Source organism: Pleurodeles waltl, chromosome 1_1 (assembly GCF_031143425.1).
Source record: "Pleurodeles waltl isolate 20211129_DDA chromosome 1_1, aPleWal1.hap1.20221129, whole genome shotgun sequence".
NCBI classification, from domain to species: domain Eukaryota; kingdom Metazoa; phylum Chordata; class Amphibia; order Caudata; family Salamandridae; genus Pleurodeles; species Pleurodeles waltl.
Window position 1 is genome coordinate 745323348 of NC_090436.1, and position 15812 is coordinate 745339159.

General features: G+C 41.1%; 1 protein-coding gene across 1 annotated transcript in view; it reads left to right on the top strand.

Moving 5' to 3' along the window:
- Positions 1–15812, top strand: part of SHC3 (SHC adaptor protein 3) — a 418135-nt gene that overhangs the window by 114491 nt on the left and 287832 nt on the right. The gene's annotated exons all lie outside the window — the stretch shown is intronic.

Sequence of the window (15812 nt, forward strand, 5' to 3'; positions counted from 1 at the left end):
GTTTCAAACTAATACAGAGAGAACAATAGCTGGGTCATGGTCGTTTGCAAGTCCGCACACTGAAGAGACAGGAAAAATACGCTTTTAATATGAGAGCTACACAGCTTCTGCTTGGCTCATGCTAACTTAAGATATACGAGTTTTAATGAATGCAGTTTTCTACGTTTTAATGTGCTCAGTTAGGCAAACTATAAACGATTATTCCTTACAGTTGACATTAGTTTATACATATGAACGATTCTCCATTTTTATGAATACGCTTTTAATGAATGTTTATTAATACAGCATTGTTAGACATAAGCATTTCACGTCTATAATATGTAATATCAAAATACGCTCTCTCTGTCCCTCCTCTGATGACGCTCGTCATCACAAATCTTCCAGGTTTTAATTCTTTATTTTACGCATAATGTGCATTTCAACACCTTTTCCCTTATGTGAGCTTTCCCATATTTCATTAAACATTTTCTCTCTTTCACTTTCTTCGTTTCTTTTGGTTCTGTTAGCCAAATTTCTTTTCACCTTTTCATTAATTTTGCCTATTCCCCAAAATCCCAATAAACAAATCAGAACAATTAATAATCCCATCATGATTTTTGCCAGTACCCCATTCCAAATGTTGGTAAACCAGCTTCCCACTCGAGCAATTCCCTTTCTAAATTTCTCCCAAACACCAAGTTCTTTTAGATCCTTCAAATCTGCACTATCTCTAGTCAGGTTAGTAAGCATGCTTCTTATTTTCTTACTATTGTCAGGTATATACGAGCAACAATGTCGCTCATTAAGCATTTTGCACACACCTCCACTCTTTGCTAAAAGAATGTCTAAAGCAAGCCGGTTTTGAAGAGTCATAGCTCTTTCTGCAGCAAGTTCTGTATCCATCAGAAGTATAGCTCCTGTAAAATTTGTCAGCATGTTATCCACAATAGTAGACAACTTTTGAATTTTCATAGAATTTAGGACAACCCCTACTGAAGGGATTATAGCTCCAAATATATCACCAATGACAGCCGCCACTGATTCTCGTTTTTGTCTGGTATGTTGTAATTCAGACGTTTTAGGTAGTTGTTTTAAATCATCAATCTGGTAAATCTTTGGGAATATTATTCCCAAATAACATGTCTCATAGCATCCCTTAGGGAGACGGTAATACGCATTTAACCCACAGATGTAATAGATTCCAGGAATCGCTGGGTCTTGTCCATTTAACATAAAGGTCCATTTGCTCTGAAACAAGAACACATGCCTACATTCACTCGTTCCCACAAACAAATTATCTTGATCAGATTTTGGTCTATATATACAGAGTCTACCTACGTGTAATGCATCTATAGCTAACTTGCCTTGTGTTTTAATTTCAGTATAAGCATAATCATTTGCATAAGTGCGTTTTTCTAAACCTTTTTCTAATCTTTCTTTTAATGCTTTGCGTCTATCATCTGTGTGATCTAAAAAGCTTTTCTCTACAGGAGACAGTAAGCATGTCAAGTTATTGCGATGTGCATAAGCAGTTCCAAATGTTAGTGTTGGCTCAAAGAATCCTCTAACTAATTTTATATCATGTTCTTTAGCTAACTTATTTAAGAATTCAATAACAGGCACAAAAGAAAACAACATCCAAATTTGAATAAAAATATTGCACATGCTCTTGATTATAAAATCTTGTTAGTAGCAAGCTACAGCTGATCCCATACGTAAGAGGGAGGCTATGATAAGTAACTCCCTCCTGCACAGATGAAGGAATTTTAGTGCATACATAACAGTCTTTCGCATTCATAGTTTCCACATACTCATTTAGTAGGCGATAGAAAACATTAGTAGAAAGCTCCCCGTTTGGATTAGTTCCCTCATGCAGATGTTTTGTGTCTTGCTCAAATTTCTCCCATGGTGATAGTTTATTAGTTGTAGTAGTAGTCTCAGGTTTTGAAGTTGCATTAGTAGTTTCACTCTCTTTCCATGGCATTCCCACAATCACTCCCACAATCATTATTGCACATACAGCACCTATCATAAGTCCTAACCAGCCACACACTTTACTTCCCTTGTTACTTTAAGCCATGTTTGTATAGAATCAAACAGCAGATTAACAATCAACTCTGAGTAGCAAACTCTTTCTGCGTAATTTACAGCATCTTCACTCAATCCAGGACCCTTTTCGTCAATTCAGGTTAGCAGCTTGTCGTAATCAGGTTTCTATAAGTCAAATCCAGGTTTAATGTCACTTTCCGGTAGTTTTATTTCTTCTCTAAGATTCTTTTTTTTTTTTTTAGCTTTCACAATTTTCAATGTCTTTCTCTTCAATTTTCTTGTTGTATTTTCTTCAGGTACCGTAGTACTGGCCTGGTATTTCTCGATCAAAACAGAACGCTAAGAATTCTTGTTGCCATTCAGAGGTTGTAGCGTATGCCCATTCAGGACCGGTATATCTTCTGTTTGCTATTCTTTTTCTTTTTATTCTTCGTTCACCTTGCTGTTCTCCTTCACTCAGATCGTCTGCCCGTGAGGTATCGCTTTCCTCTATTATTGTTTCGTTTGCTATTTCTCTTAGTCTAAAGTGTGAATTGTCTGGCCAATTGTCACCTCTGTTCGTCTTACTTCGGCGTTTTCCTTCAGTACCTTGGACAGCACCCTCCTCTGATAATATGGTGTTTTCTCCTGATAGGCTTGGAACTCGTTCGGCAGCTCTTGATTCGTTCTTATTTAAATTTGCCACTTCTTCGTCTTTCTCTCCTTGTTCGATACTGTATTCAGATTCTGAATTGTATTCGTCTGCTTCTGGGAGAACCTCTCCTTGACTTTGTTCTCCTGCTGCCTCCACTGAGATTGGCACTTCGTCACCTCTCTCGAACTCACTGATAGTTTGAGGGACACGGCTGTTCTCAGCGGGCTCTCCTGTAGTCTCAGATCCTTCTTGACTGATCTCTGATTCTGAGACTTCTCCTCTTGAGGTTGTTGCACCGGAATCTTCAAGTTCCTCTTCAACAGGACACGCTACCCTTTTTGTATGACTGGCATGTATCCAGTTGGGAACCCCGGCACACTTCACAGCAGTAGTGGTCGTCAATATCACTTGATATGGCCCTTTCCAACGCGGCTCAAGACACGATTTTCTTACGTGCTTCTTGACAACCATCCAATCTCCAGCTTGCAGAGAGTGTCCTGGTTCGCCGATTGGTGGAAACGTGTTAGCTTCCACCTGGTGAGAGAAAGAGCGAATCACGTCAGCCAAACTTTTGCAGTAATCCAACACCATATCATCTGTAATATTCACTAGTGCATTTGCAGGTACCGCTGGTAACCTCACTGCTCTGCCCATGAGGATTTCATGTGGGGACAATCCTGTTTTCTTATCTGGCGTGTTTCTCATAGACATCAGCACTAGAGGTAACGCATCTGGCCACTTCATGTTTGTTGCTGCACACATTTTTGCTATTCTTGATTTCAAAGTACCATTCATCTGTTCGACTAGTCCTGAAGCTTCAGGGCAATAGCTACAATGCAGCTTTTGTTCAATGTTGAGTGCGGCACACAGAAGTTTAATCACCTCATTGTCGAAGTGTCTTCCCCTATCTGATTCTATAGAAACCGGAAACCCGAACCTGGGTATTAATTCTCTGAGTAGTAGTTTTGCAACTGTAAGACTGTCATTCCTACGTGTGGGATATGCCTCAATCCAATGGCTAAAAACACACACAATCACCAGCACATATCTCAGACCTCCACAAACAGACATTTCAATGAAATCCATTTGTATCTTATTAAATGGACCACCAGCTCTCCCAATGTGGCTCAAAGTTACCACAATTCCTTTTCCAGCGTTCATCTGTTGACAAATGACGCATCTGTGACAAGTAATCTCTGCTGCATGTCTGAATTTTGGATTGAACCAATCAATCTTAAATGATCTGATCATGGCATCTCTTCCCAAATGGGCCTGCCCATGATACAATCGGGCAAAATGTGACAGAAGACTGTTTGGCAACACTAGTTTTCCCTCTCCTGATACCCAAATATCGTCTGCTCTCTGTACACACTGCATTTTCTGCCAAGAACGTTTTTCTTCCTTACCAACGATGCTTTGTAGTGTCTTTAATTCGTCTAAGGTATCAACCACTCGTAATGCTAGACTTAAGGTTGTGTCATTCTCAGGTTGTGGTAACAGTTCCCATTGCTCCTTAAAAGATATACAGTTCAATGCACAAAATCTGGCAACCTGGTCTGCATAACCATTCCCCATAGACACAAAATCTTGTGATCTGGTGTGAGCACTGCATTTCACCACAGCAATTTCAAGAGGCAACTGAATCGCATGTAACAAATCTCTTATCTGTTCTCCATTTTTCACTGGTGAACCAGAGGATGTCATAAACCCTCTTTGTGACCAGAGTTGACCAAAATCATGTACAATTCCAAATCCGTATCTGCTGTCTGTATAGATTGTGACCTTTAGATTTACAGCAGCATGGCAGGCTTTTGTGAAAGCTATCAATTCTGCTACCTGTGCAGAAAACACTTTCTCAAGCCAGGAGGCTTCGACTATACCGGATATGGTACATACTGCATAACCAGCTCTCAAGGTTCCTGATGAATCTCTTAGACAGGACCCATCAACGAACATAATGTAATCGTTTTCCTTTAACTGGGTATCTTTTATATCTGAGCGAGGTTTGGTACTGAGCTCAGTTACCTCCAGACAATCATGCTCAAATTCTTCCCCATCTTTTATTTCTGTATTCTCAATGGGAAGTAGAGTTGCCGGGTTCAGTACAGTGCACCTTTTCAATGTGACATTTGGTGACCCCAGAATAATTGTCTCATATTTGGTAAGTCGGGCATTTGTCATGTGTTGTGTCTTAGTTCGTGTCAGCAGAATTTCAACAGAATGTGGAACCAATACTGTCAGGGGATATCCCATGACTATGCCCTCGCATTGTGAAAGGCTTTGACCAACTGCTGCGACTGCTCGCAAACAACCCGGTAAGGCTGCTGCGACAGGGTCCAAAGTAGCCGAAAAATATGCTACAGGGTGATTTGCATCTCCATGGACCTGTGTTAAAACAGACAAAGAACAAGCATCACGTTCATGACAGAACAACAAAAATGGTTTCTCATAATCAGGCATTCCTAATGCTGGAGCCCTGCACATGCATTCTTTCAGCTCTAGAAATGACTCAAGCTCTTCTTTTGTCAATGTGATTGTATATGGTTCATCCTTAACTTCCTTTCCTGTCAGCTTTGTTAATGGTTTTGAAATGATCGAGAAGTTGGGTATCCACTGGCGACAGTAGCCCACCATTCCCAAGAACATTCTGACATCTCTCTTTGTTGTTGGGGGATTCATTTGTAACACAACTGTTATTCTCTCTTTTGATATTCTTCGAGACCCTTTCTCAATCAGATGCCCCAAATATTTTACTTCTTTTTGGCAGTACTGCAGCTTTTTAGGTGACACCTTATGTCCGTTTTTTCCCAAATGATTTAATAAGGCAATGGTATCATATTTGCAGCTGTCTTTGGTTTTGGATGCAATCAACAAATCATCAATGTACTGCACAAGAGTCGAATTGTAAGTTAGAACAAGAGGTTCCAAATCCTTCTTCAATATCTGATTGAAGATGGATGGTGACTCAGAAAAACCCTGAGGAATTCTGCACCAACTGTATACCTTATCCAGGAACTTGAAACTGAACAAAAACTGGCTGTCCTCGTGAAGTGGAATCGAGAAAAACGCTTGTGATAGGTCTACTACGGTAAACCACTCAGCATCACAAGGAACCTGGTACATTATTACTGCTGGGTTGGGAACCACAGGGCAGCATTTTACCACGATTTCGTTTATTTTTCTCAAATCCTGCACAATTCGAACTTTCCCACAGGGCTTTCTCAAACCCATAATTGGAGAGTTACACGGACTACTCAGGACTTCTTTCAAAACTCCCTGTCTGAGAAAATCTGCAATTATCTGTGTCACTTCAATAAGGACATCCTGAGTCATGTGATATTGTGACACTTGTGGGAACACTGCATTCGGCCTTATCTGCACCTTGATTGGTTTTACTCCCTTTATTAATCCAACCTCCTTTCCAGTCAAATCCCACACTTTCTCTATCACCGATCCTTGCAGATCAGCAGGTAGATCGATCAAGGGGAACACTGGGAAAAGGGTAATTAGAGGGTAATCTTCATTCATCTCTCTTTCTTCTTCCATGAGCTGACCCTCATCTGCCTCGTCATCACTGTTTGTCTGAACCTCTATTCCACCATTGGAACAGGTAATTGAACATTTGGTTTTGCACAATAAGTCTCTTCCTAACAAGGATACTGGACTTGAATCGCATACAACAAATCTATGCAGGACCTGGAAATTTCCAATTTCAACCTGCACTGGGTCACTGATTGGATTAGTCAGGTACTGGTTAGCCACACCAACCACTCGTATGGTGCGCCCTGAGAGAGGTAATCTTGGTACCTCTGCACTGCGAACAGTAGAGCGTGTAGCTCCTGTATCAACTAAAAATGAGACTTTGTAGCCCATTACTTTTCCCTCCACATATGGGCCTCTCTGGTCTACCTCTAAGGATGCGGCGAGTCTGCACTCTTCACTGTCTGAACTATCATCTGACCAATCCTCATTCATCTCATTTTCACCTCGTAATGGGAATTGTTGTACAGTGTTGTTTTGACGTGTTACTTGTCCTGTGACCTGTTGAGGAAGCATCACCTGTTGCTGTCCCATCGGAGCTAGGGGTAACTGCATTTGCTGTCTAGGCACCATAGGGATCTGCTGTTGCATCGGTTGTACTGACACTGTTTGGAAACGCGGCATTTGCATTTGCTGCATAGGTTGCACCCCTGTCAGTTGTACCAAATTATTTTGATAGTTCTGATTCGGGTGTCTCATTCTTGAACCTCGTGAATTTTGCAATGTACTGGCATTGATACTCTGCTGAACTGTACCATCCTGCATTATATTTGGACAATCCTGTTTCCAATGTCCCACGCCCCCGCACGCATGGCATGGTGACATCTTTTTCACTCCTTGACCATCACCTTGAACAACCACATTATTCATGTCCGCACCACGGTTCACAAACCCTCGACCTCTACCTCTCGGCTGTGCCTGAAACACACCATTCAATTGCGGTTGTTGCTGTATCATTTGCTGAACACCATTTCCCTGTATTCCAGCCTGTGCAGCTCTTATCTGCATCACCATCACCTTCTCCTTCAACTTCTTCTGCTTTAACTCAATTTCGTCACTACAGTATTTCGCGTACTGTAATACTTCATCAATCGGTTTAGCTTGCCAACAAATCAAATGATTTTTAATCATTTGACTGACCTCCGGTCTCAGCCCTTCGACAAATCTGAACACAAGATGATTCATGTCCTTCGGCTCAATTGTTTCAGTACCACTGTAATGTTTGAATGCCTTTAACAATCTTTCATAATATGCATGTATTGACTCTTTAACCTCTTGAGAGGTCCGGTCAATTTTCTGCCAATCAGTCACCTTCGGCGACACCTTTTGTTTCAAAAACTCAATTACTTTATGATAATATTTCATCACCTCTTCAGAAGGCGCTCCAGTCACTTTATCCCTTGCCGGTTCCTTTGTGGGCCAATCTACCCCTCTCTTGCATTCAAGCCACAAGTCTGGTGGAACAATAATCTCAAACAAGGTATTTAAGTCTTCCCAGAGACACTTCGCAAGCTTTACGAATCTATCTGTCTGTTGATACCACTCGATCGGTTTTTCTCTTAACCTGGGATAATCATTCGTAAAGGACAAAATGTCTCCCCTGGACCAAGGCACATGCACCAAAACACCACCAGCTGTCTCTCTCATAGGTAGGATTTTCACTGTCTCTAAGTTTGGTGTGACTGTTGTTTCATTAGATACTGGACTATCTCTTTTCCCCTTATCTCTTTTCTTCATCCATCGGCCTTCCCATTTCTCTAGTGCTCCCCAAATGTGTGCGCTTTGCAGCAGCTCTTTCAAATGTGTCTTCATGCCTGCAGATCTCATGTGCTCAAAATCTTTTGAGTCAAAATCTAATCTGTAACTCCGTTTCAAATGTTTTGTGTTCCCAATGTCGATATTGTATTTATCTGCCAAATTCGTTAATTTCTGGTGTACTTTGCCTACCTCTTTGGTTATTTTAGGGCATAGGTACCTTAATTCTGCCTCAGTGTAAGACTCCAACCTATTTACTCCCATTGTTCCATCCACCAATTCAGCAGCTTCTGCTCCTAGTCGTACTAGATTTAGATATTCATCGTGTTTCTCTTTCTCAGGTTCGATTGCAGTTGCTGTAGCCCTTTGTGATGTACAGGTTTTCTCTAACCACTCATTTAGCTGTTGTACTGTAAAACCCTGCAGTGAAATGTTCCCTGCATGTATCATTGGAGTGTATGAGGTATTTGTACTCATAGTTTGGGGAGTCAAGACTCCCAATCCTGCTTGTCGCATTGCCTCAAGAGGTGCCCCTATTGGACTAAGGTCTTGATTGTTCACAAGCCTGTCCTCTCTGTGTCATTATTTGTGGAGTTATAATAGGCCCTCCTCTTATCGTTTCATGAGTTAGGACTCCCTGATCACACATCCTTGTTTTCTCCTGTGCATATAACGGCACCGGGGGACCAACTGTAATGGGTAGTGATATAGCGGCAGGTGTCTGGCCTGCTCCCAAGCTTCTTGGAGCTTCAACACCATAGGTCTGATCTAATAATCCTGGTGCAGGTTCTTTTAAAGGACCTGCTACTGGGTTATACCCAGGTATCAGTTTTGGTGGTTGTGACACTAACTGCGGAGTTTATTCAATCTGCATTAACCTTGGCTTTGTATATATCGGGTCTGGCTGCACCACCAAGTTCGTAGTAGTCTCAAGCACTGGAACATCGGGATAAATTATTTTTATCTGTGGTGGAGGCTGTAACTGTATCGGCAGGTCTGGAGCAGTGGGTACACTGACACCATTCTGTATCAAAGCTGTATCGCTATTCTGTACTGTATCAGTAACACCCTTCTCTTTCGTCTGGTTCCCAGGATCCAAGCTAGTACTTGGAGCACTGTCGTTGACTGCGTAAGGTGGTGGACGATCATGTAACAGCCTATCCATAAACGCCTCATCATCTGATTCGTCCTCTTCTTCCCAAGATCTTTTATTCTCTTTGTGTTTGTCTGGTTCTTTGTCAGTTTTGCAAGAAGCTTTCTTTCCCTGTGTTTCCTCTCCCTGGGTTATTGCCGGAAACAGCTTCAACCCATCCACTATTCCTCGTCTCCACATTTTGTTCTCATTATCCCACCTAGCCTCTGCATAGGATTTTTCGGCTCTTGTCAATCTCCTTTGAAATCTTTCTTGTCTATGTTTAAGAGCCATCAGGTCCCAAATTGCCAAAGCCTCACATTGTGCTGGTCGAGGAGGTGGTTGCTGCGTACTTAACATCCACCTCAGATTTTCTAACACCTTTTGATTAAACGTTCCATGTTCGGGAAACGCTAGACACCCTTCTTTCTCTGTTAGTTTGCGCCATTGTTTTATCCATAAACACGGTGCAACACCCTTTTCCTCCATAACCGTGTAAGCTGGTGTACCCTCAGGTGGTGTAGGTTCCCCATCAGTTGCAACGATATACACATTTCCTTTCAATGCGCTTTTAAATGCCTTAACAAAATTCATTTTTGTTCTATTTTTACTCAGGAAAATGGCTTAGTTCCCAGGACACTCTTCACCTACCCTTTGCTCAACGTATTGCCTTTCACGGACGGCAGCCAATCCGTGCGCGACCCCTCTCGACATCTGACCTATCCCAGCGCGGCACCACTGACGTCACACTCACGCACACTGCAGCTGACAAAGTCTTGCGGCTTGTCCACACCTCACTAACTCCTTACAACTCATACAAACTAATGCAAATTATTGCTAGCACTTGAATGACAATACAAATCTGCTGGTTCACTACAGGAAGGGTAACACATTCGCTTCAGAACTTTACAGAGATTTCACTTGAAGCCTCGGCCGCTACTCTCTCCTTCTCAGTTCCCTCATACGCAAGCAGAATTCGTCCTGCAAATCCTACTCTCGACTTGTCAATGACTCCTTCTAGTGCACTTTAGAACTTGTCAAATCTCCATCGAAGGTTACACACATGCATCATAACTCGAAACTCGATCTGTCAACCACGCCCGATTGACCTATTAAACCGCACAGATTACAACATAAACCAATTTAACATCATACTCCGGAGTCTTAGACCTCAATAGGCCCGTATACAACAACCAACCACGTGGATAATTTTGAGCAACAAGCGCTGCATTCACCTGAAGTACGCCGACTTCCCTACTCTCATGCTGTGGAGTATGCCCACTCCTTCTAAACGACACTTAATTTGGCCTAATCACACTCAAGTATTCACAATCACCTGCAAAGTGCATAAGATTAATAAGCGTAAAAGACCCTAACCACACATACTACGGCGCCGAGAACATTCCCAACTCATTTAGGCAGGCTCCGAGGTCCCAGGAAAGCCCATGGCAAATCTAGCAACTCATCATCTTTCCAATTTGCATTATCACAAGAAAACAATTGAACAGTGAAAACTCCGTCCTAGGGCCCCCAAGGGCCAAACCGTACTCTGCTACCAAGACTGATAACGCGTCCGTCTATGTCAATTTATACACATCAGGACTCGTTTTAGGCCAATGAATCTTTGGGCCCAGTGGTGAGACACCGTAGGACGAGATAACTAATCAAAATATCAATCAATATGTCAATAACATTGTCAACGTTTAACATCAAAATATCTCTTACTTTAGACATTAATAAACGTTCGGCGCAACCATGACCTTTCAGTCATAAATAACCACACCTTAATGGAGTTAATAAGTTTTATTCCCTATTGATTACAATCTAGTAGCAAAGGCATTAATCTCAAAGTCAATAAACATATAAGCACGATTACAAGATGGCAACCACAATAAGCTTTCGATAATGCAAAGATCACTAACATAGACAATCAGATAGATATAAGTAGATTATAACACATGATACTTTCTAAGATACTAGTTCAGCATAGCACCACGTCAGTCACGTCAGTTTGTCAGTCAGAATGAATACCTTGTCTAACCTCTAATTAGCATTAGCATGTTGGGCGTCATGCAAAACAATTTTGAACACCAATTTGGAAAACTTCTAGCTAAGGTCTCTATCAAAACATACAGCAGTTGGTACCTAGAAAGAAAGGCAACATTAATTTCCATTAGCAATTTTATAATTACCCTCCTCTGATTAAGTCAGCATTCAGGATCAGTCTTCGTTTTCAGGACATCAGTTAGATCGCCGTCAATCTATCTAAGTTAGAGGCAAGACACTCTCCTCATAAGGAGAAAAGTGTAAGGGGCAGCAGTATGGGCAAGGATGGTTTGTCTAAGTCTCAAGTCACAAAATAGTGTGACAGAGTTTCGGGATGTAATCAATATCATTCCCTACCTAATGGCCTGGTTATTTCCTGTGTCATGGGTTTTTATCCCTTTCTAGTAATTCATTCCCCCAAAATTCTATTGGTTAGTCAATACACCCCATCATTGTTAACCTATCAAATTATACATTAAGTAATGCATTTGTCATCTCTCGATAATATTTTGTCTTCTGATTGGTCTTCATAATCGGCCTTCCGTAGGTGGCATATCCGGGGTTACTTCATCAGCTTGGCACACGTCTCAGGTTAAAAGTTCTCGTTCCCTCGTCTCATTGTCCTTGGAAGTATCTACAAATGTTTCGAAGCACAATCATTTTATACTAAAAGATGCTAGCATGCGGATGGGAAGATGTCCCTATGTTTCAAACTAATACAGAGAGAACAATAGCTGGGTCATGGTCGTTTGCAAGTCCGCACACTGAAGAGACAGGAAAAATACGCTTTTAATATGAGAGCTACACAGCTTCTGCTTGGCTCATGCTAACTTAAGATATACGAGTTTTAATGAATGCAGTTTTATACGTTTTAATGTGCTCAGTTAGGCAAACTATAAACGATTATTCCTTACAGTTGACATTAGTTTATACATATGAACGATTCTCCATTTTTATGAATACGCTTTTAATGAATGTTTATTAATACAGCATTGTTAGACATAAGCATTTTACGTCTATAATATGTAATATCAAAATACGCTCTCTCAACAGCATAATTAATATTTTGTTGTTATTGTCTGTAATGATAACAGGAATAATAATTGCAAGATACTATTGCTATTATCATCATCCCAAATGTAACTTTATCAGTGATTAGATAATGACGAGCGGGCATTCTTGAGGGCTGACTGCGCTACATTAAAATGCCTGTGTCTGGACCCCAATACCTCTTCCTGCCCGCATTCCGTGCACCTGCATGAAAGAAGCAAGGTTACCAGGTAGTCTCACTTACTGCCTCCCACGTCTACTCACAGCTGTGTACTGCCCTTGTCTGAGCCCCAGGGAGTGAGGGGAGCAGGATGTCAGCCTGTGTGACGGATCCTTCTTAATGTACGAAGCTCTTATCCCTTCCGTTCCTGCTGCATTCTCAGCATCTGCCCGGCCTTCGACTAGACCCCTGAAACACCCGTGCATTCTGTGCAGACATGAACCAAGACCTTGCTTAGGGACCTCTCCCTTCACTGCACGGGACTTGACGTCTAGTGCAGGAGCGGTAGTGCGAGCATCATTGGTGGAACCTGTGCCCCCGCATGGTACCCGAGCCATGCAGGCTTGTTCTGGAGAGGGAGCAGGGTTTCCTTGCATCCGTGGAATCTTACAGAAGTACTCACTACACTGATAGGTCTAAAAGCGAAGAGTGTCCAGCAATGTCTCCAGAACTCTGTGCTAAATGATCCGTCTTCTCTCTTTTATTTCAGTGTTGTGATAGTAGTCCTTTGGTATTGATAGTCACTGACAAGTTGTAGCCGCTCATCTATGACAACATTCTGGCATGTTTTTGGTGTTCAAAATGTGATTAGCCCATTCATGCACTCCCTCATCCATCAGTTATTCATGTATTCATTCATCCAGGCTCTCAATCACTCAGTCAGTCGGTTAATCAAATCACTTTTGCAGCTGTCAGTTAACCCACCCACAAAACCACACACGCGAATCTCCAATCAATGAAAACGTATTACAGTTATAAAAACCTATTGGCTTTGGCAATGCTTTCTTTGTTCTGCAGATGGCAGCACTGCTGTGTTGCTGTCACCGGTGGGGAATTCAGCTATTCCTTCTCGGGTGCACTCCCAAACAGTACTGTGAGGATAAAGGATCCTTTCCATCCTGTACCTTGGACTGATTTATTCAATACATTTTTTATAAATGAAAATGTATGCGTTTTTATTGTCAAATACATGTTTGAAAAAGTAAATATTGAATAGTGAGAACGCAATGGACAAAAAAGCTTGAGTTAGAGTCTGTTTACTGATTACTTCTTGTTTGCACACGTTTATGCTTCTCAAACATTATAAATATTGTCCTGCGTTATTGCTGGACATTTTGGCAGGTAATAGACGAATACTCTCCTAAAGTAATGTTTCTTACCTTCTGGAAATATCCGAAAATACTGGTGCTTTCAAAGCGTACATGTTTTTACAATGTCTAAAAATATATTCTTTATCTTTTGACTGTGACAAACACATTCATCACGAATCAGTGCTTTCTTTTAAACCTCTATCTGTTTAGAAGCCAATGAGTGAAATTAATCCGGAATGTAAATAGGAAGCATCTGTGAATTGTGTGCACTGGTGATGGAAACGCTGAGAACCTCCTCTACAAGGACTTCAAACAATACAAGTATAAAAATATCAGAAATACATTGATGTTTTCTTCAGCATATGGCTCTTTAGATGGCTGCACAATCTGCTTACTTTGCTCCATGCAATTAAGAAGTGCCAGGGGTTTTCTGTCCTTATCTATCCTTACCTAGGAAACCATGTGATTATCTTTTATCTAGATGTGACTCCACTGCTTTAATGCTAAGCTTTAATGGGTGGTCGTGTGAAGTGTCAGGTCATTGCTGATGAAGATATTAGTTCCTACTCGCAGGAAAAAAAGATCTAATATAGCTATTTCAAATATACAATGAATGTATTTGTGGTTGTTTTCGTCAACTGATAGAGTGTACAAATGCCCTACACGCTTTGATGTGCATTTTAATACAGCGTTGCATTGAAGGTTGATCCATAAGATTTCACGTTTTAACTGTTGAGGCTCAACTTTTAGTGCCAATACTTTTGTCTCATCTCTCGCTTCTTGCGATTTACTTTCAGAAAGCTTCCCACTTTAGCTTGTGTTTTTTTTTTACCAGCGTTGGTGCCCTATTCATGAAAATAACATGTGTACCCAGTATAACCTTTACAGCACATATCTTTACCAACAGAGACAACAAATAAATGATGTGTGTTTTTGAGCTTGACTCTGCCAATATATGAGAGAATCGGCCATGTGTAATTTGAAATATGTCCCCACCCATAGATGGAGCACAGCCTGTAGACCACATACACACTATATGGGAGAAGTGATGCTGCAGGATGTAGGCTCTGTGACAGCCGGCCAACATTACATCATTCAATCCGAATGCAAGATTTTTGATCTGAGACTGGACAGCCATCAGTAGCTTTTTCTAAACTCAATGTATAGCTTCGAGCTTTCCACATACACATGTTCCAGGAGGTTTTCCTGCTGTGATACAATTCTTTGACTTTCTGTCATTTTCTCCATCTTCTACTTTTTGGTCAGTTTCCACTATAGTGGCATTGTAAACGTTTTCACGATTTATTTAGGTTCTATGACATTATACTGAGGTCAGTAATGTGGACCTACTATAATATTGCATCCAGTATGACGCCTACTACTACATCATCATGGAAACTACACTTACCTCCACATCTGCATACCCAGACTTGCCTTGCGATGTAGTGGTTAGGTTGATGTAGTTGGTGCAATATTTTTGTCATGGTATATAGTGGTGGTATACCTTTGGCTGTATAGGTTTATAAGTGATAATAGGCCCCATCAGAGTTTCTACTGTTATCTTCAGCGAGACGGGTAGTTTTCTATGTAATGTCAGGATTGCGATATTGGTTCTCCCAGCCCTGCCAAGTGTCACGCATCTCGCGTTAGAATAACGCATTTCCGGTCATTTCCCCACATTACCCCAGTGCCTGAAATTGTCACGCAAGTCCTGAAGTGTGGTAAAACCTTCTTGTTCCAGGTTATCACCTTGCTAGGTAAGGTCCGAGTAGTGTTTATCAAACGCCAAAAGGTGGCGCTGGTGTACAATGGGAGGTATAGGATTCTCGATATATTACGAAATTTATATGGGTCATCGTCTTCATTGCTTGATTTTGCTTACAAGAAAGTGTCACTCGTAGTCATTGAAATGTCACTCATAATTACAATAAAGTTATGAAAATGTCACACATAGCAATACGAAGCCTTGGCAGCTATTGTCTACCATGTCCTTCAGTCTGCAAAAAAGCAGCAAGCATGTATAGTGCTGTTTAAAGATAGGACTTAATCCTTAGCGCCATTTGTTTGATATATTTGCTATTCAGTTCATGGCAAAATGGTCCAAATGTAAACAGTACCGTAATAGTTAAAAGTATTCTAGAATATTATCACGAGCCTCTTTATTTCGATTCAAGACATTGTTATATGTATATTTATTTGATAGCTAATAAACATAACTATTGTAACAGTAAAGTCCAAGAAGAATTCCACTTCATCTGAAACACTATTTACTGGTTCTTCGTCGATTTACCTCCCGTTTGGAGACTCTTTTTACCT